General features: G+C 39.9%; 1 protein-coding gene and 1 long non-coding RNA gene across 2 annotated transcripts in view; one reads left to right on the top strand and one right to left on the bottom strand.

Annotated features, from left to right (window-relative positions):
* Positions 1–24,521, bottom strand: part of LOC141326033 (uncharacterized) — a 321,966-nt gene that overhangs the window by 65,138 nt on the left and 232,307 nt on the right. The window lies entirely within an intron of this gene.
* LOC141325678 (uncharacterized) lies at positions 6,911–10,853 on the top strand. Its single transcript, XR_012353805.1, has 3 exons — positions 6,911–7,012; positions 10,164–10,312; positions 10,393–10,853. It is a non-coding gene; the product is annotated as an uncharacterized lncRNA (long non-coding RNA).

Raw genomic sequence — 24,521 nt, 5'->3', positions numbered from 1 at the left:
CTGGACACAGTAGCGTAGAGAGAGCCCAGACACCTGTCAGTGAGGTTGAGGTTGAAGTAAATTCTCCAACAGGCTCGGATACTGAGACAGCAGACCCCCCAAGTGATCAACCAGGTACATCAACTGATGTCAGACCAGGAAAGAGGAAGAGGGAGAGTGTAGATTATCTTAAAGACTTCTGTGAGCGGCTAGAGAAAACACAGAAGGAAGAAAATGAAAGGGATAATGCTTGGCTCCAAAAGTCTCAGCAGCAAATGGACAGGATGTTAGATTTATTTGGAAAGCTCGTTGACCATATGACAGAGAAATAATAACTTCCTGCATCTTGTTCTTTGAAATGTTCCTGTATAAGTGTTCACTGTGTTAACACCATTGAGTGATTTAATTTATATTTAAATTTTTAGAGGACTTTGGCTGTATTTCTTGGTTTGAACAAGACATTTGGAAATATGCAAATAAAGAGAAACATTTATCATTTAGAAAAATAACTTTTTTTTTACTGAAACAAAATACTTCAATACAAGTTTATAACAAAATAAATGAGCAATACCGCCAGGTACAAGTGTAGGCTTATAACCATAGATGTATTAACATTTTCAGGACAGATAAATTTGGTATTTACAGATGCTAGGTAATCAACAACATTTTTCATTTCACAAAATATATAAACAGAACTGTAAGTAAACAATGTCAAGCAAAATAGATAGATATAAATAGATAAATAATAATAAATAAATAAATAAATAATAATAATAGAAATAACTACTAATAAATAGGTACATGGAAAGGTACATGTTGATGTGCAATGTCAGACCAATGGAATAATTAAAGGTTGTATCAGCGATTTCAGGCCCAAACATAAATGATCACATTCATCTAATCTTTCCTAACGATCCGCTAGCTGCCCGCCCCGTAAGCAGGCCGTCAAAAAAACGCGTCTCTGTAGGCAGCCTAGGCTCTGAGATCTGCACACAAAAAACAATTGCTTTCACCACCACTCAAAACCAAAATAAATAGTGTTTCAACCAATCACCGACAGGGTCTGGTGTTGTGAGGTATTCGCATGCAGCCGTCATAGGCAGCTGTGCACGAGCGCAAAACCTCACAACATGATTGGTTGGAACACTATTTGTTTTGGTTTTGAGCGGTGGTGAAAGCAATTGGTTTTGTGTGCAGATCTCAGAGCCTATGCTGCCTACAGAGACGCGTTTTTTGACTGCCTGCTTATGGGGCAGGCAGCTAGCGGATCGTTAGGAAAGATTAGATGAATGTGATCATTTATGTTTGGGCCTGAAATCACAGATACAACCTTTAAGGTGTTAACTTTCTACACTCATGACAACAATGTGTGTGTTGAGGTATGAGGTACTTTGAATTAAACTATGTAGTCATGTTCTAAAAGGTGCCCTTGAACATTAAGGGGTGCTGATACATGTGCAGCGAGTCTCGCCCGGAGCTGGTTGCCACTTGTCTCCTGTCCAGAATCTGCTGTTGGTGGTTGTGGTAAGGCATCATAAGCTGGCTCTGGTTCCAGGACATCACCATGGGTAAGGCAGACATTATGTAAGAATGCACAGGCAGTGACCACCTCTGTGCAGAAGCCAACCTTTACTTCTAAGGCTTTGAAGAGTGTTGCCCTCCAGCGTGCCTTCATCATACCAAAGGCTCGTTCAATAATTGAACGCGCACGTGAATGGCTGTGATTGAAGCGTTCCTAGACCCTTCCTTGAAGTGGCAGTTTGTAGGGTGTGATGATAGTTATGGGGGACTGTATGCAGGGATATCCGCCATCACCAAGAAGAAAAAAGCCAGGTGGGGGGTACTCAGCATTAACATAAAGTGGGCTGTTTTTTAGAACACGGGTATAATGTACAGAGCCAGGAAAACCAACAAAGATGTTGAGGAAACGTCCCTGAGAGTCACAGATGGCTTGCATTTGGATAGAATAGAATTGTTTGTAATTAAAATAGTCCTCTTTGTTACGATTTGGAGGCTTGATACGAATATGGCATCCATCTATTGCCCCTACAGCCTTGTCAAATGCTGTATGCCGAGCAAGGCGTCCAAATCGCAGGCCAACTTCTTCAAGTTCATCATGATGTGGATAGCAAATCACTTTACCTGCAATGTCCATAATTTTCTGAGCAACTCTGTGCACCACACGGCACACTGTGGATTTTGGCACAGAGAATGCCCGGGCAGTGACTCTATAAGACAGTCCATGTGCAAGCCAATACACAAATATTAGGACTTCCAAATAAGATCCCCAGCCGTGGTCCTGGTGCCTGTGCAGAATATCCATCAATCCATCCATTGATTTTCTTGAAAGGCGGTAGTCGGGTCGAAGGTCTCTCTCAACATCAAAATACACCAGAAGGACAGGCATGGTATGATTCAGCCTGGCATACCTGATCAGTCTGCCAAACTTAAAAAGACAAAAAATAATTTGAATGACAGATTTAGGAAAACAGATCACACCATGAATTTTTTAAAATTAATTTTATAATTTAATTTATTAAAGGGAGTTGATATATTTTCATTGTAATTTTGGACACTCACTTATGGTGGTGGTGATGTAAACTATACTGAATTATATTGAGAGCTGTTCTTGATATTTTGCCACACTTGATATTTTAACAAAATATTAGGAACAGCTCTCAGTATAATGTAGTACAGTTTACATCACTTCATAGTTTAGATTACATCACAATTTATCTTAGCTAAAAACTGTTTTAATATGAATAACATTAACAAAAAGGTTGGTAGCTAAGAGTACAAAAAGATATTCCTTTCTTCATTCAAAGGATTGTCAAACTCGGTCCTGAAGGGCCACTGTCCTGCAGAGTTTAGCTCCAACCCTGATCAAACAAACTTAGCTGTGAGTTTCTAGTGATTCTGAAGACAATGATTAGCTTGCTCAGGTGTGTTTGATCAGGGTTGGAGCTAAACTCTGCAGGACAGTGGCCCTTCAGACCGAGTTTGAGAAACCCTCACAACCCCGAAAACTTCGGATAAAATTTTAAAATAGGCGCTATCTTTATAAATAAACCACATATTTGAGCTTTAATCAACTACATTCTCGACTGAAAAAATCTTAAAACTACATTTCGTGACAATAACAGCAGTGTTATTAGCAGTACACACATTAGCCTCGTAAGTTAAATGAACGGTAGGCCTACATTGAAATGTAAAATAAAGTTCATTTACCTGTTGGTCGGGCATCAGCTTACATATTTGAATCCGGTGTAGAAGCCTTTTTCTCCTGCGGTTTCTAATTCTTCTGGTAAGAAACTGCTGGTGAGTTGTGATCAACTTTAGCAGGAGTACTGCGAATACCGCAACTGCAGCCAGTGCCATGTTTGTCCTGATCACAACAGAAGTGACGTAGATAGTGACGTGTGCAAAACTGTCCCAATTCTGCTCTTCACAGCTTCGGGCCCTTGCGCACTTACTCCGCTAAGTGCAATTTCAAAAATGTCCACTTCGAGGAAGACCTTAGGGCGTAGTGTGAATATTGGGACAGGGCCCATGTCATCAACCATGGCCTCACAATGGCGGAGGCAGGTCGCCGAGTGCAGCCTAATGTGCCTCGCTCTACAGTCTCCTCCATCATCCAAACCTTTCGCAGGGAAAACAGGTATGTTGTCAGTGAATGATGGAATTATATGTTGTATAGGACAGGACACTGCACACTGTGTGTGTGCTTGTGTGTAAAACAACAATACAATTACATAGGTAACTCATTCTATGAGGAATACATAAGGTATACAGTACGAATGAAGTGTCCATTGAATTCTATATCTAGGATTGGACGACAACCTTGCATGGGTGGCAGAGTGCAACTTCTCAATGAACAACAAGAACAAGAGATCTGTAACATGGTGATGGCAAATAATGCCATCACATTGAGACAGATCCGCGCTGCAATCCTACAAGATAATGCCATATTCCAAAATGTCAACTCTATAAGCATCTCCACAATTGATCAGACACTGAAGAAGCATCAGATGACAATGAAGCAAATTTACAGGGTACCATTTGAGAGGAACTCTGATAGAGTGAAAGAGCTGCGGTACCAGTATGTACATGTAAGTCAGTTACTGGTTGTCCATCATTATAACCTTTTTACAATTAAGCAGTGGTTCCCAAACTTTTTCTGGCTTCAGTACCCACTTTACCTGATTTGTGTATCCAGGTCTTCCAGGATGAAAGTATTTGATTTATCTGACTTCAACATTTTGCCTAAAAACTGCAGCTTACTATATGATGCAATTATCAGTATAATCCTTATATTGAGGAATATAACATAAAACAAGAAAAAGGGTTAAAGAGCTGCAATTAGGGCCTCCCATGTAAATCTAATACTGTCGGTTTTATTGTAACTATTCAGTAAGTCTATCATTGATGATTTCCCCCCTCCCCTTTCTGTCAAATACCCCCTGTACTACCTCTGCACAGGGGTACATGTACCCCAGGTTTGGAACCACTGGAGTAGTGGCCTGTAGTATACTGAACTTTTGGAGAACATAGAACATTCCTATGTAATTGTCTGTAACTGTAGTGTATGACTCTTCTGTATGACTGATTTGATGTTTTTTTTTTTTTTTCACTATTGTAGAGAATAAATGGCATTGGAAGGAAACGAGACCCCTCACATCCTTGTGTTTGTGGATGAAGCTGGCTTCAACCTGGCCTAGGGCCGAAGACGTGGCCTTAATATTATTGGCCACCGGGCCACAGTGGATGTCCCAGGCCAGAGAGGGGGCAATATAACTATGTGTGCTGCCATATCTGAGAATGGTGTGGCCACTCACATCCCCAGTCTTGGCCCATACAATACACAGAAGCTCCTCATCTTCTTGGACCGCCTTCATTTTGATTTGATCCCTGAAAATGAGAGAGGTCTCGTAGGGCCTCACCTACCACAATATGTCATTGTATGGGACAATGTGAATTTGGTCATGGTGTTCCTACCACCTTACTCTCCTTTCCTCAATCCTATTGAGGAGTTTTTCTCCGCTTGGAGGTGGAGAGTGTATGAGCATCGGGCTCAAGATCAGAGGTCCCTGCTCCATGCAATGGACGTTGCATGTGAAGATATTACAGGAGATCATTGTAGGGGACTTGCAGTGCTTGCACAATGCCAGGGACGAAGCATTTTGGGGGCACTGACTGTTTAAATGAGAAGGAAATTTAGTTTTGATACATGAGTGAACTGTTTTGGTAAAGGTATGAGCTGTTGCAGGTGAACCATGGTGTTGTGCAGAATCATCCACATTATTTTGGCAAAAGCACCAAGAGTGTTGAGAATGTCCGGTCTGTTTCAAGAAATGAGCCAAAGCAATTGAGAAGGATATTTGCCATTTTTGTGGCACTGACTTTTTATATGGGAAAGGAATTTAGTTTTGATGCATGAGTGAACTGTTTTTGGAGAGATATGAGCTTTTGCAAGTGAGCTATAGTGTTGCTGAACTGTAACACTGTTTTGCCAAATGATCTTAGAATTTTGAGAATGTAATTTCTGTTTCAACCAATGGAGAAAAACTGTAATTACAGTCATGCATGTTCTCTGATGGAAAAAAGTAAAAAGCATGATTGATTTGATACTGTTTCTATGTTAAATCAATGTTAAATAAGTGATTTAAGTTAAAGAAATGTTGATTTAATGACCATCTTGATCGATTTTTCACCATTGAAATAACATTATTTCAGGGTGCAAAACTGACAAAAAAATGTTAAATTTCAACATTGATTCAATGATAATATGATTGATGCCTTAGCATTGATTCAATGTTGATTCAGTGTTGGTCTGCTATCCAGACAGACAGACAGACAGACAGACAGACAGACAGACAGACAGACAGACAGACAGACAGACAGTCAGTCAGTCAGTCAGTCAGTCAGATAGATAGATAGATAGATAGATAGATAGATAGATAGATAGATAGATAGATAGATAGATAGATAGATAGATAGACAGAGTTTGAAAAGTTCAAGTTTAAAAAGTTTTAAGTTTGATGGTTTTCAGTCTGAAATATTTTGAAGTTTAAAGTAGTTTTAAAGCTTATGTTATTTATTTGTTTTATTTGTTTGGACACATTAAATATTGGCTGGGATCGTTTAGAGCCATTTGAAGCTGCATTTAAACTGCATTTCAGAAGTTCAAACTTCGGGGTACCATACATATCCATTATATAGAAAGAAATCCTGAAAAGTTTTCCTCAAAAAAAAAACAAAAACAATTTCTTAATGACTGAAGAAAGATATGGACATCTTGGATCACAAGGGGGTGAGTACATTATCTGTACATTTTTGTTCTGAAAGTGAATAATCCTTTAAAGGGTCACAAAACTCTAAAACACTTTTTTTGAGTTGTTTACAGATGTATACATGTTGTACATTGCTTAAAACAGTAATATATGTCACTAAAAATGTTACAAAGTGGAAATTGGTAATTTTTGTGCTTTTTGTGACCATTTCGTGCATCCGGTTTTAAAAGTTACGTTTGAGCCCGTGACGTAGATGCAGTTTTTTTTTAGCGCTCATTGGCTGCGTGGCTTGTACAGTACCGATCTACGTCATCGGCTTGACGGCCCCTTTTAAGCATTATTAATGAGCAGTGTAACATTATACATAACAAAGAACTCGTCTAATCCAATCACTGCACCGTGCTTTGCATGAGCTATCGCAGTACTTATGCATTGGAAAGTAGCACTTGTGTCACTTGTTTACGTTGGCTGGTGTAAAAAAGGCTACGTTTTTTCTGTTATTCTAACCCCTCTTTCTTAAATCTCCCCGTTCTGTTTGTTGAGGCACACACACATACATAGAGCACTTCACCTGAGCCAACCAGCGTCCAGAAACCTGGATCACCTGATCTCCCCCGCCCTCACAGAGACAGTAGTTCAGTGCAGCGGGAGGCTTGGACGGACGCTAAAGTTACTGCGCACCATTTTGTGTTCGGACTCTTGAAAGATCGCTTTTGGATCAAGTGTTGTGCGTGAATTTATAAGTAAGTTTGGATCGTCAATCATATAATCGATGCGATACAAATCTGCCTTTGTAAACGAGTGATTATACTTGTGAGGTAACGATGTTTATTAGGTATCTGCGTGTTCTCATAGTAAGTGTGCCTATAGCCCTGTAGTTGTGTGTTTACATATCTATCTACATTATTAAGAGTGTTAAAGTTACATTTGTTGTTATTAAGACGAGTTATGTTCCTGTTTGATGCAACGTTCATTTATATTTCTCTATGTGTAACGATAAACAACTTTCTGCGCACATGCGTTCTCGTAGCCCAGACAGAGTAGCGCTACACAAGCCGCTGGGCTCTAATAAGGTGTCAAGTTACAACTGCATGCTTGTAAGATAGAAATTACAGATCGCCTTGTAGCACATCTTGCTAATAATGTTTGTTTAAATCTTATTATATTTGTTTATTGTGCTGTATTGTTGCCAATATTTTTGTTGTAATTTATTCTCACTATTATCATGTATACTATCAGGGCTCTCAAGTTTTGGAAAAAGTTTGGAGTGAGATTTTATCTGTTAGGGGAGGAGCCACTCAAATATTTGCAGCAGCGGCCCCTCGGCCCCACGCAATTCTCTCCAGTTTTTGGTAAAAGTTCAACTATCTATTGTTATTAATTTACCAGCACAAAATAAAAAATATAACAACTGGTAGATCTGATAAGTCAAATTCATAAAAATAAAATGTTTTAAATATTTCAAAAATGCATATGTATCAAAAGTAAAAAAAGAAATTTGGCCCCAAACGAGCAAACTAAACAGCAGTGCTCAATGCACATACTGTTAACATACAGGATTGCAGAACTTGCTCATAGCATGTATGTCATATTCAAGTGTTTATTGCACACTTTGATGCCTTGATGGCAGTGGTAGGGGCTTGAACTTAGCTAGAGTAATTAGTTACATGTAACTGAATTATGTAATTTAATTAAAAATGACATTTAACTAATCTGTTACAGTTACTGAGAAATGACAGATATAGTTAAATTACAGTTACTTTTAAAAATGTTTGCAATTACAAAGTGGGTTACATGTAAATATTTTGATTGATTTATTTCCCAAATCACATTGACTGCTTTAAAATAAGAGACACCAATGTTTCAGGAGTTAAACAGAGGTGCTAAAGATTTTGTGGTGGCTGTGCTTTAAAATTAAATTATTATAATCTTAAATCAAGTGATAAAGGATTTTGTAAAATTGACAGTAATTAGTGTTGAGTGCTATAAACCTGCCTGCTTAAGTTTTTAAAAGGATTTACAGTAGAAAACATTCCTTAGAAATTTAGTAATCAAATGTAATGTTACATTACCTCTAAAGCAATTGAAATAGTAACACTACTTTTAAATTACATTTTAAATAGGGAAATTTAATCTGTAGCCTATTACAGCCTATTTCCAAATAACCTTCCCAACAATGTTGATACATTTGTGTTTTGAAATAAATAAAACAATTTTTAGCAGATTTACCAATTATCTTGTCTTTTGCTTAATTTCAGGCCCACAATTAGTTAAAGCTGTTGAAGAACTAATAATTTTGCACAAATTTGGCTGTAATCCCCAACATCAGTTCTCACTATCTTTGATCACAGGCAAGTGATTTTGTCTAGGAATCGTAAAATGGAAAAAATAAATAAATAAATAAAAATAAATATGAAAAACCCATCTGCATTTATTTAGTTTCTAGTAAATACAAATGGCAACGTCCGCTCCGAGACCGCAACGCGACCACCTCCTCAACTGTACTAAACGCTTCCACTGCGAGAGAAAGCCGCAGCCCCGCAACGATTCCACCGCTGGCCATGTCCCGGATGTGCGCGTCCACGTTGCCTAGTGAGGAACGTGATTGTAGCGGGATCACGTAATATACCAGAAAACAGCAAATTCTAATTTTTTGGCTGGTAGGTGCCATTTAACTCTCAAGACAGCTATGAGCTTGGCAGAGTATTTCTCTCTGCAAAGCCTGCACCTCGTGCATTAACACCATATAGCGGGACAAGTTATCCCTTACTTTTCAGCGTGAGAAATACAAGGTGTGGCGTGAGAGCGTGTGAACTGGTTGAAATGCGTGTCTCACGGTGAATGCGTGAGACTTGAGAGCCCTGATACTATGTATATTCATGTTTGTTACTTTTTATTTTTAGAAAACCACAATCACAACTACACACAAACCAGTCTGTTGAGTGGCGACAAAAAATGGGTTATTCCCGTGAATCATCTTTGTTCAGTCTCTAATCGGACAGTCTTTGGTGGGTCAGCTCCCTGAGCCGGTAAATTATTCTATGGTGAAAAGCTTCTAAAAGCAGAACCATTTTTATAGCTGGCTTGCTGTTTCTGAGACATGGTTCGTGTTTGTGCCTTTCTAAATTGTAACAAAACAAAAGAGTTGTTTTCGGTTCCCCGCGATGCGACGAGCTAAATTTTGGAGGCGCACTGCTGGGTTGCGGAGTCCTGATGCCAGTCCAGTTCCTTTCGATTCTGCCATCTGCACGAAAAAATTAGGTGTTTGATTTGCACATCTTATTTGAATTTATATTATATGATGTTATCGTGAACAACAACCCCTAATTTTTATGTTCGGACATGCTCAAAGTTTTTTGTTAAAGCATTTTAAATAATGTGCGTGTAGTACTTTGTGTCTTTTTGCACTACTTGGTAACGTGTTGTTGTTAAATGTTCGTAAAACAATTGCAGTTAATTAATGCATTATTGAGAAAATAAGCTTGGTCGTTTGTAAAGTATCAAGTGATTCACACTATGTATGTCACAGCCGGTGCTGGATTGACGAGGCGAAGGTCAAAGTCAAATAACGAATATTTTTAATCTTGATTTCCAAGGAAGAGACAGGGGATTTCCACACACACTGAACACATTTGACATCAAAATAACATCCAGGAACATTAAGGAGCATTGACATTAAATGACCGACCAAGGACTGAACTCAAAGACTGACTTATAAAGCAAACTAATCAAGACACACAGGTGAAAACGATAATCACTTAACAAGGGCTAAACCAAATCATACAAACTGACAGGGGGAGACAGAGGGAGAAACCAAATTTCAACAGTGCAAACATAAAATAAGGAAACATAAGGAGACATGTGACAATGTAACTGCATACATTCTCACCTTAGATCACAACTCGCAGCTATGCACTACAATGAAAACAGTGCAAGAGAACAAGCAACAACTGCTACTGGACAGCTAAGATGGCACATGCAGTATCCTCGCTACAAAAAGGGAGAATGCACAGTGAGGCCAATAAAGACAAGGCCCTCATATGGTATGCAATTTAGCAGCATTGCCTATATGCAATTACCAAATAGTTTTTGTTCTTAATGTCATGTTCTTTTCATTCTGCAGGGTATGTGGATCGATTACTGGAGGTTCTTTTTGAAAGTGTGTTAGAGGACCGGAAGCAGTTTCAGGACGAGCTCAAGAAAGTGCACATTCCAGAACACTTGTGTACACAGTTCACAAGACCTGAAAAATTAGAGGCTGTAGCAATGCACACTTCACGCTTCAAATCCTTCACAATGGAGTAGAAGAGCCAGCTGATGTTCACAAATGCAGAATCCTTGTTATTTATTTTAAGTACAGTTTATTTTTATTTATTTATAGATTTTGTTTTCTTTCCATTTCAAACATATATTTATATGTATATTTATAGTTGTAAATTCTATTTAAAATAAACATTAGTAATGGCAATTAAAACTGATGACTGTCTTATTGTGCTGAATGTTTCACCATTTAGATACTTTTCACAATGTGACCTTTAACATGTCCATTTACATGTCTATTATACTAGCCATTTAGTAAATGTGTCCTCTGCTTTGTTTCTTTGAGTGCTATTATCAAATGATAATCTACCAGTCTACCACTTGCAAAGTACCGCATAATTTGTTCTGTTTACACATTTCATCATGACTGTGAATGCTAATGTTAGGTTATATTCTACTTAGCATCCAAATGTCATTAAATCAGTAAAGGTTAAAGATTTTTTATCATGTGTGTCTTCATGAAACCCTAATATGTCTCTTTTAAGTGTATATTGATTATATGTCAGCAAATTAATGTTTTTAGGTCTATGTACAAGTTTAGGAAGCAGAGAAACTACCATTCGTTGCAAATACATATTTTTATTTACTACAAATGATGATGGTACAGTTAACAAGTACAAGCTTGGGCGACAGCCCCTCTGCAACTGGAGTCACAGTGTTGTTTTCGTCAACGATGACAATGACGAAATCATTTTGTTGACGCCACTTTTTTTCATGACGATAACGAGACGATGTTGAGATAAAAATGGCTCGTTGATAACTAAAACATGACGAGACGTGTGTGAGTTTTCGTTGACGAGACGAGAATAGACGAAAATGTTAGTGGGTGGTCCGTCAGACGTTTAAAATGCATGACATTTCTGCTTATTGTGCATGCCAATTAAAACCTAAAAAGCCGCTATGGCAAGCCGTTTTAGCATTAAATACTCTTTGTCATACTAGTTTGGCAAGCCGTTTGTAGCATTAAATACTCTTTGTCATACTAGTTTGGCAAGCCGTTTTAGCATTAAATAATCTTTGTCATACTAGTTTGGCAAGCCGTTTTAGCATTCCACCCTTGTTTGTCTTTTATGTTTTAAAACATTCATTCATTATTGTAATTATTGGTGAAAATAGTCGATCCGGAAGCTCACGTCGTGTTGAACGATAGATCTGCTATTTTCAGAACTTATAAGTGACACTACCCAACAGCCAAATACTTACTACTTTTTAAGACTACTTTTTCCCCTTTTTTTTTGACTAAAACTAGACTAAAACCTTTTTGACTTTTCGTCGACTAAAACTAAAATGCTTTGCACGTTCCATGCCATAATCCATTCAGAATTTGTATGAAACTTTCGTTTTTCTTATGTTTTGGGAATTACATCTGCATAGTTATGCTGGGTTCATTCTCGAAAGAGCGGTGACTGACACAGTGATATCAAAGCAATTGACGGAACAAAAATGATGCGCTTTCTGTCGTCTCGTTCTTGACCAGGCGTGCTTAACAAAAATCAAGCGAAATGCATGCCTCACAGACACGATAAACATATCTATAGAGAGCTTTAAATTATTACTTAACGAAATAAAACAAATCGAAAATAAAAACTTGTTCATTATGTAATCCGTAAAGATGAATTTCTCTCTCAAAGCGCTTCCAAAAAGGAGATTGCTGTCAGGATCTTTGCGACATTGACTCTGAATACACTTTATTAATAAAAATAATTCAGATATGTCCTTACTCTTTCCCGACACATTCATTATTTATTTTGATATAATACTGTGTGCAAATGAACGCGGATCTCTTCCAGCTGCGCCATCCGAGTCGGTCTCGAAAGTAAAACCGAAAGTCTCGTGTTGTTTCCGCCAGCGCGGCATTTTTTTTCTTCTTCAACATAATTGATGGATGTCTAAAATAAAAAAAATAAGGAGTAGCCTAAAACAGGCCCAATGCCAGCCCTGACATAATATGAAAGTATGAAAATTATGTATCTGTGTTCTGTTATTTATTTTTTGGTATGCATTTCAGAAAAAAAAAAATGGTTAGGATTCAGGTGTAGTTGCAAATAGTGATTAATCATGATTAATCCACTGAAAAGTCTGATTAATCTGATTAAAATTTTTAATCATTTGACAGCCCGAGGTTTTTTTCTTTTTATCCTCATTCCAAATGATCACAAAAGAGAAAACCAACAATTAAACTAAATTATTACTTATTACACTACTATATAGTAGTAAAACGGTCAAATGGATGAGAATAGAGGAAACCAACAATAAAACAGAAGAAATTACTAAATTATTTGAATATTACTGTACCCCTGTTTACACTATGACCACATTCACCCCTGCCACCCCCATTCCTTTTTTGGCAAAGGGACGAAATGATCGCTCGTTTGTGCTCTGTGAACACTTTGCATCACAGTGGTGCCACCGCGCAAGACGACAAAGATGTTCCGCGAGATGCGTGTCTATTAGATGGCCAATCGTCACTTCCAAAAGGCAAATATTCCCCTTCAGAGTCAGAATCGGCAAATAACCTTTGCAACATTTGTTTGTGCTTCATTTGTTTGTGCTTAGTGGACACTCTCGTCTTGCACAGCGGCACCTTTGCTCTGCAACGATGTACCGTGAGATGCGTGTCTATTAGATGGCCGATCGTCATTTCCAAAAGGCAAATATTCTCCTTCAGAGTCAGAATCGGCAAATAACATTTGCAACGCGTCCTCACGGTACGACATTTTATCAGCCTTTTGGTGCTTTTCTCCTCACACATCTGACAGTTTACTTAGAGAAAGTAAGCGATCTTTATTGATACAGAAGCAGTACATTTCATAACGTCTGTTATTTCCTCCAACACTTTGAATAGGAACAGGACGTAATTTTGGTCTAGAAACGAAGTACTACATGTCTGCCATCTAGTGCTAGGGAATACAAATAAGAAATTACTCTGTATTAGGAAATACAGTCTATTATATTAGGTATGACATCTTGTCGCAATATTTGTGCGCTTACATGGTTAACTGATATCTCTACCGTATAGTCACTCGCGAGATCTGTTGTGTGAGCACAGAGACCTTGTGCTCCAGCACCTCAGCGATCTGGGACTTTATGTCAACCGAGAGAAGAGCAAGCTCTCCCCTGTGCAGAGCATCTCTTTTCTCTGGATAGAGCTGGATTTGGTCAACATGCCTCACCAGCGAGCATGTGCTAAATCGTGCTCATAATCGAATGAGATTTTGAGCGTGATATCGCATTTGATTATGAGCGCGATTTGGCGTAGCTTGTCAGTAATTTACATCTCTGTGTATTAATTGCCGCTACAGCTAAACGCACGTGATGGAGATTTACTACTAATCAAAGTACCGCCTTCATTGACTAAACGCCCCTCACAACATTGTGCGATTAGTCGTGCAGCCCTACTGTTCAGCCCTTGGTCTGACCCTGGCTTCCTATGGGCGGGAGTGCCCTTAGAACAGGTGAGAAGACATGCCGTGGTCCACACAGATGCCTCCATGACAGGCTTGGGTGCCGTATGCAACAGGCAAGTAGCCTCGGACTCCTGGACGGGACCTCGACTGCAGTGGTATATTAATTGCCTCAAGTTGCTAGCAGTGGTTCTTGTGCTGCGTTGGTTCCTTGCAATGCTGCGCCACAAGCACATGCTGGTCCGTACGGACAAAACAGCGTCCATCTGCTCCTCTGGAGTCAGGCATGGCTCAAAGCTTTTCACATTCCAGGGGAGCTCAATCGTGCAGCCAATGTGCTCTCACGACAGCTCACCCTTCCTGGAGAATGGCGACTCAATCCCCAGGTGGTCCAACTGATCTGGAGTCGATGTTTACGTGTTTACCGCACCCGGAGCTTCAGACAATCGAAGCAGCTCTTTGTTTGGCATCGTGTCTCAGTATTCCACGGTCATCAAGAGGCCATGTTTCCCCTTGTATATTTATAGCCAGAATAGGTGTTCTTTTCCCTCTATTCCACATGTCTAACCCACATGTGCTCTGCCCCCCAACGGCTGCTTCAGTTCTGAAAGCAACTGGCACCCCTTGTGGGCCCCTCCTGGCCTACAGGGCGTTGGGCAGGTTATGTGTTGAGACCATTTGTCCTGACACACTTGCCTGCCAGCATTTGGTCCTCATACGTAACGCGGCTTCAGGATTGTGAACAGACATATAGCAAAATATATGAGCAATGCAGAAATGTTTATAATAATTATCCAAATCATGCATGACCATATGGGACCATACCAAGCATGGTATAGCATATACATTTCCATAGTCATATATATATATATATATATATTATACAGACACTTAATTTTTTTTTACTTTGTGGACCCTGAAGGTTAGGAGATGTATCCAAGCGACTAATAAAGTTAAAGGAATGTTTATTAATGCAAAATAAATAATGAAATAGCTCTGAATTTAAAACAATATTTACCTGACATCTCAAGTTTTATAAAAAACATAAAATTCTTATTAGTAAACATCTAATAATTAGCCTCAAGCACTTTTTTTTTCAATTTAAGTTAAATAATTTTTTAGGGGTGAAAGTTAAAGGGTTAAAGACTGAGTTTACATTTATAAACCTGCAGAGACACTCCACTGAGGAGGACGAGGCAGAAGAGGGCCTTGTTCCACCACAAACTCCCAAAACATCACAAAAAAAGGTATTTGTTATATTTGTGATTTCTTTTTATGTCTGATGAAATACTCATAAATGTACCTTTATAAAATCTGCAGAGAAAGTCTGAGGAGGAGAAGGAGCCAGAAGAGGAGAGGAGTTCTCCAAAAAAAAGAGTGAGTGTTATAAATGGTTTCCATTTTTGTGCAGAGCTCTGAATCCCGTGTAAGACATGTAGAGCGTTGTGAGAAAAACTGCACTGTCAATCCCGTCTGCAAGTGCCTCTCCTGCTAATGTACTCCTTACAACTCTCCTGATGCGTTTTGACTGCCAGGATATAGGAGAGAATTTTCCATTTTCTCCCATAAGCATGATGAAATGTCAACCCTGTGTACCGCCATCCGGAAGGCTTCCCATTGAGGAATCACTGTACACCACTAATTTAATAGAACTGTCTTTCCCTAGGTACTGGAACCTCAAGGTGACCTCTTCTGATTTCAGTTTTCTGATTAGTTTATTTGTACAATGCAGGGTCTGAACAGTAGCATGCTTTGTATTAGATGCCAAGATGGATATGTCACACATTATGTCAGGTCTGCTTTGCCTGGCGACCCACAGTATTTGTCCAATCTTTGATTTTAGCCTACCCATCTCAGCTTCTGTCAATGAAGCTTCACGCTGTGTTGCTCTGATGGAGTCCACTGGAATGGTTTGCAGATTTTTTATGTACCTTCCTTGTTGTACTTGTATTTCATCCTCCAGAGAATGTACCTCCATTCCAATATAGCTGAAACTGTCATGCTCTTCCCGTCCGACTTGAAAGGCAACTTTCAATTGATGAATGATAGTTGTGGAAAATATATGTGTACCACCCCAAATAAAGTCATCCACATAAGATGCAAGAATGCCCATCACTTTGCTGGAATCATCCACCCAGTAAAATACTGCTGGATCCACCTTTGACACTGAAGATCCAAGTTGCTGCAAGGTGTCTTTCACCCTGTTATACCAGAATAAGGAAGCATCTGTTAGGCCATAAACACATTTTTTTAACTTCCATATAGTTTCTTTGCTGTGAGCTTCCTGTGGTGGCCGAATGTAAATGTCTCTGGTTAACTCTTTACCTTGTAAAAAAACGGCTTTAATGTCCATGGAGTTTAGCTGCCATTTATTCTGACATATGACTGCCATGATCATTTTTAGAGCCTCTGAACTACATGTAGGGTAGTCTTTGGGAAGATCTTGAGCATTTGTTTCTTCAAAGCCTCTCGCAACAAGTCTAGCCTTGGGTACAACTCCATCAGTTGTCTCTTTAAGTGTGCACACCCATCTCGTGGAGATACATTTCTGCCCTTCATCTTTCACTTCCTCAAAGACGTTATTTCTCTTCCAGGTGCTGAGTTCGGTATTTTTAGCAGACAAGAAGAGATCATCGTGTACTATGTACCATTCATGTTTGGATGGCTCACTGTACTGCAAATTGTACCAGTTCTTGTGTTTTCCAGTAGCCTTTTTTTCTGCTCGGCTGAGGATTTTCCCAGAATGGGTTTGTCCACTTTGATTGTCTGTGTATTTAACAATTTGGCCGATTTTCAGTCTTAGGCCTTCACAACTCATGGATGAGTGGGTTTCTGTCATCTGGGATGGATCAAGATTATCCCCTCCTGGCAGCACCGATGTAAGAGGTTCACTGTCATCTTCAGCATTGAGAAGCTGATCATTGGTTGGTGTCACTTCTTCATTTTCGCTTTCAGTGTCACTAAGATCTGCTGCTGGTGTTACTGTAGAATTTTCATCTGCTTTTATTTGTTCCCTTTCTGTCTCCTCCAGTTTTGTTTGTAGGTCTTCCACCTTTCTTAGTCTAGACTGATGGACCCGTACATAGGTTCTGCCATGCCTGACAAATACAACCACACCATCCTGGCCTATGACCACACCTGGACCTTTCCACTCATTACAGTCAACTCGCTTATAATACACTTTGTCCCCCGTTTCATATTTGTCATGAACGGGCCTCAGTTGCTTGCGAAGGGCTCTTCTTATTCTCTCTGAGCATTCGGCTTCTGTGAATGCTTTTCTCATTGCATGTAGTGTTGTGATTTGCTTAGCTATCCAAGTACTCATACTTGTTTCCAGAGCTGGGGGTTTATCAGTGAGGACAGAGGGCAGATTTCGGTTCTGCCCAAACACCAACGGGTAGGGACTATAACCATGTACATTGTGCAGGGAGTTCTTTGCCATTAATGCCCAATCTAGGGCTGTCTTCCAGTCACAGTTGTTGCCCCTCTTTACCTTCAGCAGAATTTCAGTGAGCGTCTGATTATGCCTTTCTAAAAGGCCATTGCTCCATGGGCTGAACGCTGCAGTTGTTTTAACTTCAATGTTAAACTTTTCGCCATGTCCTTAATCTCGTCATTATTGAACTCACCTCCATTATCACTAAACAGTCTGCATGGAGGACCATGAACACTTATCCAGCAGTGAATAAAGTTCTTCACTATCTCTTTTGCGTTCTTTGTGGTGACAATACTCCCTGCAATGAAGCATGTGAAGTGATCAATAGCATGTAAATACCATACTCCCGGCTCCAGCTCATGTAAGTCCACAGCCACAGTCTCATTATAGGCTGATGCCATAGGGTAAACCCACTACAGACTTATGTTTTGGCTTACTGTATCTGCTGCATGTATCACAGTTTGCAACAATGTTCTTGAGGATTGTGTTGCTTTCATTGTCGTGATTATCTGAGCCGGCCAGTCATTTTTTTAGTCTATCAGCTGAAGCATGCCCGAATTGTCTGTGTAGTTTAAACAGGACTCTCCTTTTCTTTTGTTGTCATGTTTTCCATCACAGCAAGTATTTCATTCTCATGTGTTTCACTCTCACTGGTCTCCTTTTCACCTAGATGACTGTCATCTCTCAAGTTCACACAATAATGTCTTGAAGATGTTAGTTGGAGTTTAGCAGGCTGTTTAAACATTGTCGCTTTGTCATGTGCAATGTCCAGAACTGCACTTGCTCTTTTCAATGAAGTCTTGCTTAGGAGCATCGGTATGTCTGCAGGAACAACTGTTTCTATTTTACATCTGGTATGTCCTATCTTAGCTGGAATGGTAACTTTCCTTGTGGAGTGAACAACTTTGCCCTCACCAAATCTGAAAAGTCTTGCACTTTGTTTGTCATCTATTTTCAGTAACTCACTCTGTGGCAGCCCACTTGTGTAATCCTCAAGCCATTTTTCTCCACACACAGTTCTTGTACAGGCTGTGTCAATCACCGCTGATCCTAAAGCCTCCACCATGAAGATTTCTGTGTTAGACAAAAAACTTTTTACTCCCTTTACCAGTTCAAACACACCAGCTCCCTCTTCAGGGGCGAACAGCCAAAACCCAAAACAATGCGCGCTAACCCCTAGTGATGTATACCTCGAGACCGGTCTTGGTCTCGGTCTTGTCACGGCCTTGACGGTCTTTGGTCTTGGTCTTGGACCTCTCAGTCTTGTCAAGGTCTTGCTGTCTCAGACCGTCATAGTGGTCGGGGATTTAGCAGTACTACACGCTCAAAAAAACAACAACAAAAAGAAAACTACACGCTCTAGAATCTTTGGTATCCACGACAACATGTTACGTCGGTTACACACTGCACGCGTAAGCAGGGCGAAAGCAGCGCGTGCACAGCGCATAAGCAGAGCAGAAGCAGCGCACATCCATTGGGCTTTCACACTGGCAGCATTTGTCGCGCGTAGCTGAACCGCAGCTTGTGTACTGCAAATATAGACGAGTATCGTTCATTCGGTCACGCATTTCAGGTGTTCTCCGACAACTGTCTGTCATGTGCATTGAATTGTGATATGGTTGTATGTTGTAGATTTAAGTAGAAAATGGAAACGCTAAAATATTGAATATATTTTTAGACAAAGATTTTAAAGGTCTTAATGATTACCAGTTTGGTTTAAGATAATTAAAGCAACAGTTTTTTAATAAAGAAAATAATATGTAAAAGTATGATATTTTGGGGTACTAATCGCCCCGGCTGTTGGGGCTAAAGGCACAATAATTTACAAGATAAGTAATAGATGACTGACTTTTACATTTGTTGACTCATATGGTATATATCATATTTTTTTATGGTGGTTGTCCTACTTTGAGATAATCACCACGTTTATAATGAAACCATCATATTTAAAAACATGATAAGACAAAGGCTATCATATAAAAATATAATTTGTTGTTACTACTGTAAATCTGTATAAAATTATTATAGGATCTCCTTCAATACTTACAGAATCTTCACTTTTAAAAATGATTTTGTTTCTGTATTTTAAAATGTTTTATATTAACATTTTAATGGCAGTAGTATAAATGTATTTATTCTTGTATATATCAAAACAAGCAGAAAATAGTACAAACTTTGCTAAAGTGATTGTTTTGAACAAGTAGGCTAACTAGACATTATTTACAAAAAAACAACAACATTATTTTTACTGGTGAGCCTTTTAAACCGTGATTGTTACATATGATACATGATAAAAAACATTTACAGTGAGCTCAGTCACACACGACATGGTCTGTCTCTGTATTGCTCTGCCTGTAGTTGAAGTAATACCGTCTAATATGTATTGAATGTAAACTGTGGCTGAGCCCTAGTATGCTGCTGTTCATACAAGTTATTCCGTAGCTTCAACAGTAGTCTGTTTTTTTTCTCCGGTCTCGACTTGGTCATGGTCTTGGTCTTGTCTTGGTCTCGATACCTTCTGGTCTTGGTAGTGTCTTGGTCTCGGTGTAGGCGGTTTTGACTATAAGTCTACTAACCCCATAAACAGTCCTCTTTGCACATGTGCAGAAGATTAACGTAACTTAACATGCACAGTGGATAAATCAAAAACAGTGTCCGTCTTCTTTTCTGTCAGAGTTCTACCACAGCCAGACACACAGACCACGCCCCCCGAAGACACACACACGATCCCAATCACCTGACTTCTGATTACACACCTGATTCCACTTACCACACCCTATATATACCTGAACTGTTCACTTCTCTGGCGTCTGGTCTACCAATCACATCCCTAGCGATCGCTAATTCTCTTTACTGCTTTGGACACTGTTTCTCCATTGGTTCTGTTGGATCTACTTACCTGTGCAATTGAACTACTCCGATAAGAATACTTACCTCAATACCTGCTGCATATTACTTACCCTTCTGTTAATAAACTTACCTTTGATGTTTTATACTTACCTCCGTCTCTGCCTCCATGTATGTTGTGACAGAAGAGCAGACCTAAAACATTATGAACAACGAAGAATCACCAGCACCAAATCAACTCACCAAACTTAACACTTAGGCCTTAACACCACCTCCCGCACCGCCATCTGCCTCATGGCTTTCAAGTCCCATGGCTTTACCAAACACGTTTTCATGAGAAGCGGCTGAGTGTAGCGTTTTTTTTGCTTCAAGTTTAACTATACATCAAGATGCAACTACAACAGTTTTACACAGAGGATTCGAATGTAGCTTTTCTCATTTCATTACTTGCTGGTAAATATCTTCAATGGCCCAAGGCGATATGGAAGGCTGATACTTGTATAATCAGTTCCTCTGAACAATTTACCTGTCATTTTTCTGTGGTTTTCAGCACAACTAGATATACTCGCCATTTCTGATCAACTGTTCCGGCTACGACAAGGTTCTTCGTCCATCCATGAATACACATTTAACTTCCGGACGCTAGCGGTGTCCTTCCTACAGCGTGCCATGAGGGTATCCCAGGGTCTAGCCGCTTGCCAGCCACTTGAAACCGCTCCTCAGTCCGCTATGGTGGCAGCTTGCTCTCCAGTACCAGAACCTATGCAGGTCGACCGTCAATGCAGAATCAAGGACAAACTCTGCTTATGTTGTGAAAAACCTGGTCATCTTCTCCGGAACTGTCCCGTCAGACCCCCATGTCCAGTGGTGAGTACTATTCAATCAGACGTTGAAACTACTCATCTAACTTTAATCCCTGTGACTCATCATACTTCTTAAAGTACTCTGTGTATCTGCCTTGCTTGATTCAGGTGCATCCGGAAACTTTATTTCACAAGAATGTCTAGACCTCCTTCAGCTACCACGTCATCGCCATAGTCCTGAACTCTCTGTCAAGACCATACAAGGAAAACCACTTGGACGTGGGCGGATTCGATACACTTCACCATTCATCACCCTGCAAGTTGGATTATTTCACCAAGAACAAATAAAATTTCTGGTACTGGAGAATTCCACCGTTGACATCATCCTAGGACATCTGTGGCTCCATCGGAGTAAGCTGGAGTAAGCATTGTCGAAAGAACTGCTTCACTCGTTTATCATCTCCAGTTTCTGTTCCTCTGGCTATTGCGTCCACCAGGATAGAGAGCCCGTATACAGTGAGTGAGGTGGAAATCCCAGCAGAGTACTTGGACTACTCAGATGTATTTAACAAGCAAGCTGCCACCCATCTTCCACCACACCGGCCATGGGACTGTGCCATCGATCTGCTACCTGGGGCTCAACTACCTAAGGGACGCGTCTATCCTTTGTCCAATTCGGAGCGCCAGGCGATGGAGGAGTACATCCGGGTGGCGCTGAGTCAGGGATTTATACGACCATCCACCTCACCAGCTGCTTCAAGCTTCTTCTTTGTGGGTAAGAAGGATGGAGGTCTCCGCCCATGTATTGATTACCGACAAATTGGTGTGTGTCACACCCGGTTGCCTGCACCACTGTGAGGCACTAGTGGACATTCCTGTGTTGTCTTGTGTTGACTGTCTCTCAAGTGTGCCAGCATGGGTCTGTCTTATTGAGACATGTCTAAGTGAAGAGTCAAGTGACACCACCGTTCTGACACACAAGACAGAAAGAATGTTTACAATTGACTGGAAGGGGTACGGACCAGAAGAAAGATCTTGGGTGGCCAGAGACGATATCCCCGATATCCCCAACTCCTAAGGGACTTTCATCAGAGCCACCCAGAGTGTCCTGCCCCTCGTGGTCGAGGTCATCCTCGACGTCGTAAAAGGGCGTCAGGAGCCACTCCTGGAGGAGGGGGTAATGTCAGAGGACTGTTCACTTCTCTGGCGTCTGGTCTACAGATCACATCCCTAGCGATCGCTGATTCTCTTTACTGCTTTGGACTCTATTTTTCTCCATTGGTTCTGTTGGATCTGCTTACCTGTGCCATTGAACTACTCAGATAAAGCCTGGCTCACACTACAGGAGTTTTAGCCCGATTTTGCCCCGATTTTCCCCTCCTGAGAATCGGAGCAAAAATCTTGTCAAACACCTCGGTCGGCCCCGATGTTCGGCAGAGATTATCTGGTAATCTGAGGCATTCAAAGATCGAATCTTGCACCTCCCGATCTGCTAGCACACAGATCAGGGCTGCCCCGATTTATATCAAACATGTTTGATATTTAAAGTGCATATTGCAGGTTAGAGACTCCAGTGAATTGATGTATAGACAAATAATGTAGGAACCAGATTTTCTTTAAAATATACTTCAAAATGCGCTATTAAGGCTTCTGGAGTCGTTTTTGTGAGAGAATTTTACTTCCGCATCTGAAAAACTGCCAAACCGGCAGTGACGTCACGAGAGGGAGAGCGGTCAATGTAAGCCATAGGAAAACAATGGATCGCAATGACTGTTCGGACGCGGAGAACATTTAAAATGTTGATTTACACTTGTATGACGAACCACCGACAAATATGAGCCTGCTATGTGGCCAAGAGAGAAGGGACATGCCAGGATTAAACAGAACAACGGCCAGAGGAGACAAATTAAGTTGTAGTGTTAGGAGAACAGGGCAGGTGTCTGTGAGAGATCAGTGTTAGCTAACGATATCTAATCAGGAAAAACCATAGCATTTGTCATGTAGAAGTATTGATTCTACTTACCGGTAACACAAACGAATAATCGCTGATTAAGCGTGTCATACTCGTTAATATCCGACGCGAACGGCACGTGATATAGCGGGTGCTTATTGCCGCGCGCGAGAGAGATAAACACCTTTTTGTTTTTTTATATGCTTATATGGGAAATGCCCCCAAACGTGATGTGCTGTCTCTGACTCTGCACCCAGGCTTTGAAGCTTGCTGTCTGAAATCAAAATAGGTTCTAAAGATAGCTTATATGCATTTCAGGCAGGAACATAGACATCTCCAGGCAAGCAGATGAGTAAGTTTATGGTAGAGATCATTTATTACTCTGAGCTAAATACTTGTACGTACAAATAAACAGTAAAATGTAATCTCAATTACAGTTTGACTATATATAGGTCACAAATACCTATAAAGTAAAAAAATTTAATGTCATTGGTATAAGACAAATTAATATTGCTAGCATACAGTCGAGTTGTCTGTGCTGGTATTCATCAGGAAGCCCTTACCTGCATGTGTCGTGTCAGCTATTAGACAGTTTACAGAGGAAGGATTACTTTATAAAGGTTTTGAACGGCCCCGTTTTGGTGACAATCAATAAAAAATAATCACAATCACAAATTGTCTTACTGTATAACATTTTTTATGAAGTTTACAACATATATATCAAGCAGATCTGCATTTATGGTTAATAATTCATTTATACAAATATAAATATTATTTCATAGTACTGTTATACCCAACTTACAACACAACATTGCAGCTGTTAATATATATATATATATATATATATATATATATATATATATATATATATATATATATATATATATATATGTAGATGTATCAAACATATACTACTGAAAGAAAAACATTTTCAGTGTGGGTATCACACTAATGCATTATATTAGAGGTGGTTAATAACAGCTGTCCTCCACTGCTTCAGATCTTCACACAGCCTCATGTCTTGAAATGTCTCCCAAAGCCCTAAAAACACACATGAAAATAAATTACAAATTAGCTGTGCAAACAATGTGACTAAGCTGTAACTAGACTTTATGATTATAATATTAACAAACTGAGGATAACTGACAAGTTATGCCTACTCATATGGCACCGTTTTTACAAGGTTCTTATAATTACATTGCTAATGCTTAAAAGCTAGCTACGGTGCTTTACAACAACTTATACACATCTCGTTGTGTCTCATTATTTAAATAAAGATATTCACGGATTTAGTAGTTATGAGAAGTTATGAGAAGAAAAAAATAAGACTTACGGTGCACAGTTCAGGTTTTCGTCGAGCTGCATCTCTGACAGATCCGGACGAACAGGCTGACGGCGGATCCGATGAAGGTACTGTGTGCACCGAACTGCACCAGCTCTGAGCCTCACTTGGTTCTTGCTTCAGCATCTCATGTTGAACTGTATCATATC

Source organism: Garra rufa, chromosome 2 (genome assembly GCF_049309525.1).
Source record: "Garra rufa chromosome 2, GarRuf1.0, whole genome shotgun sequence".
NCBI lineage: Eukaryota > Metazoa > Chordata > Actinopteri > Cypriniformes > Cyprinidae > Garra > Garra rufa.
Note: the sequence above shows the minus strand (reverse complement) of the source record. Positions and strands in the feature narration are given on the sequence as shown.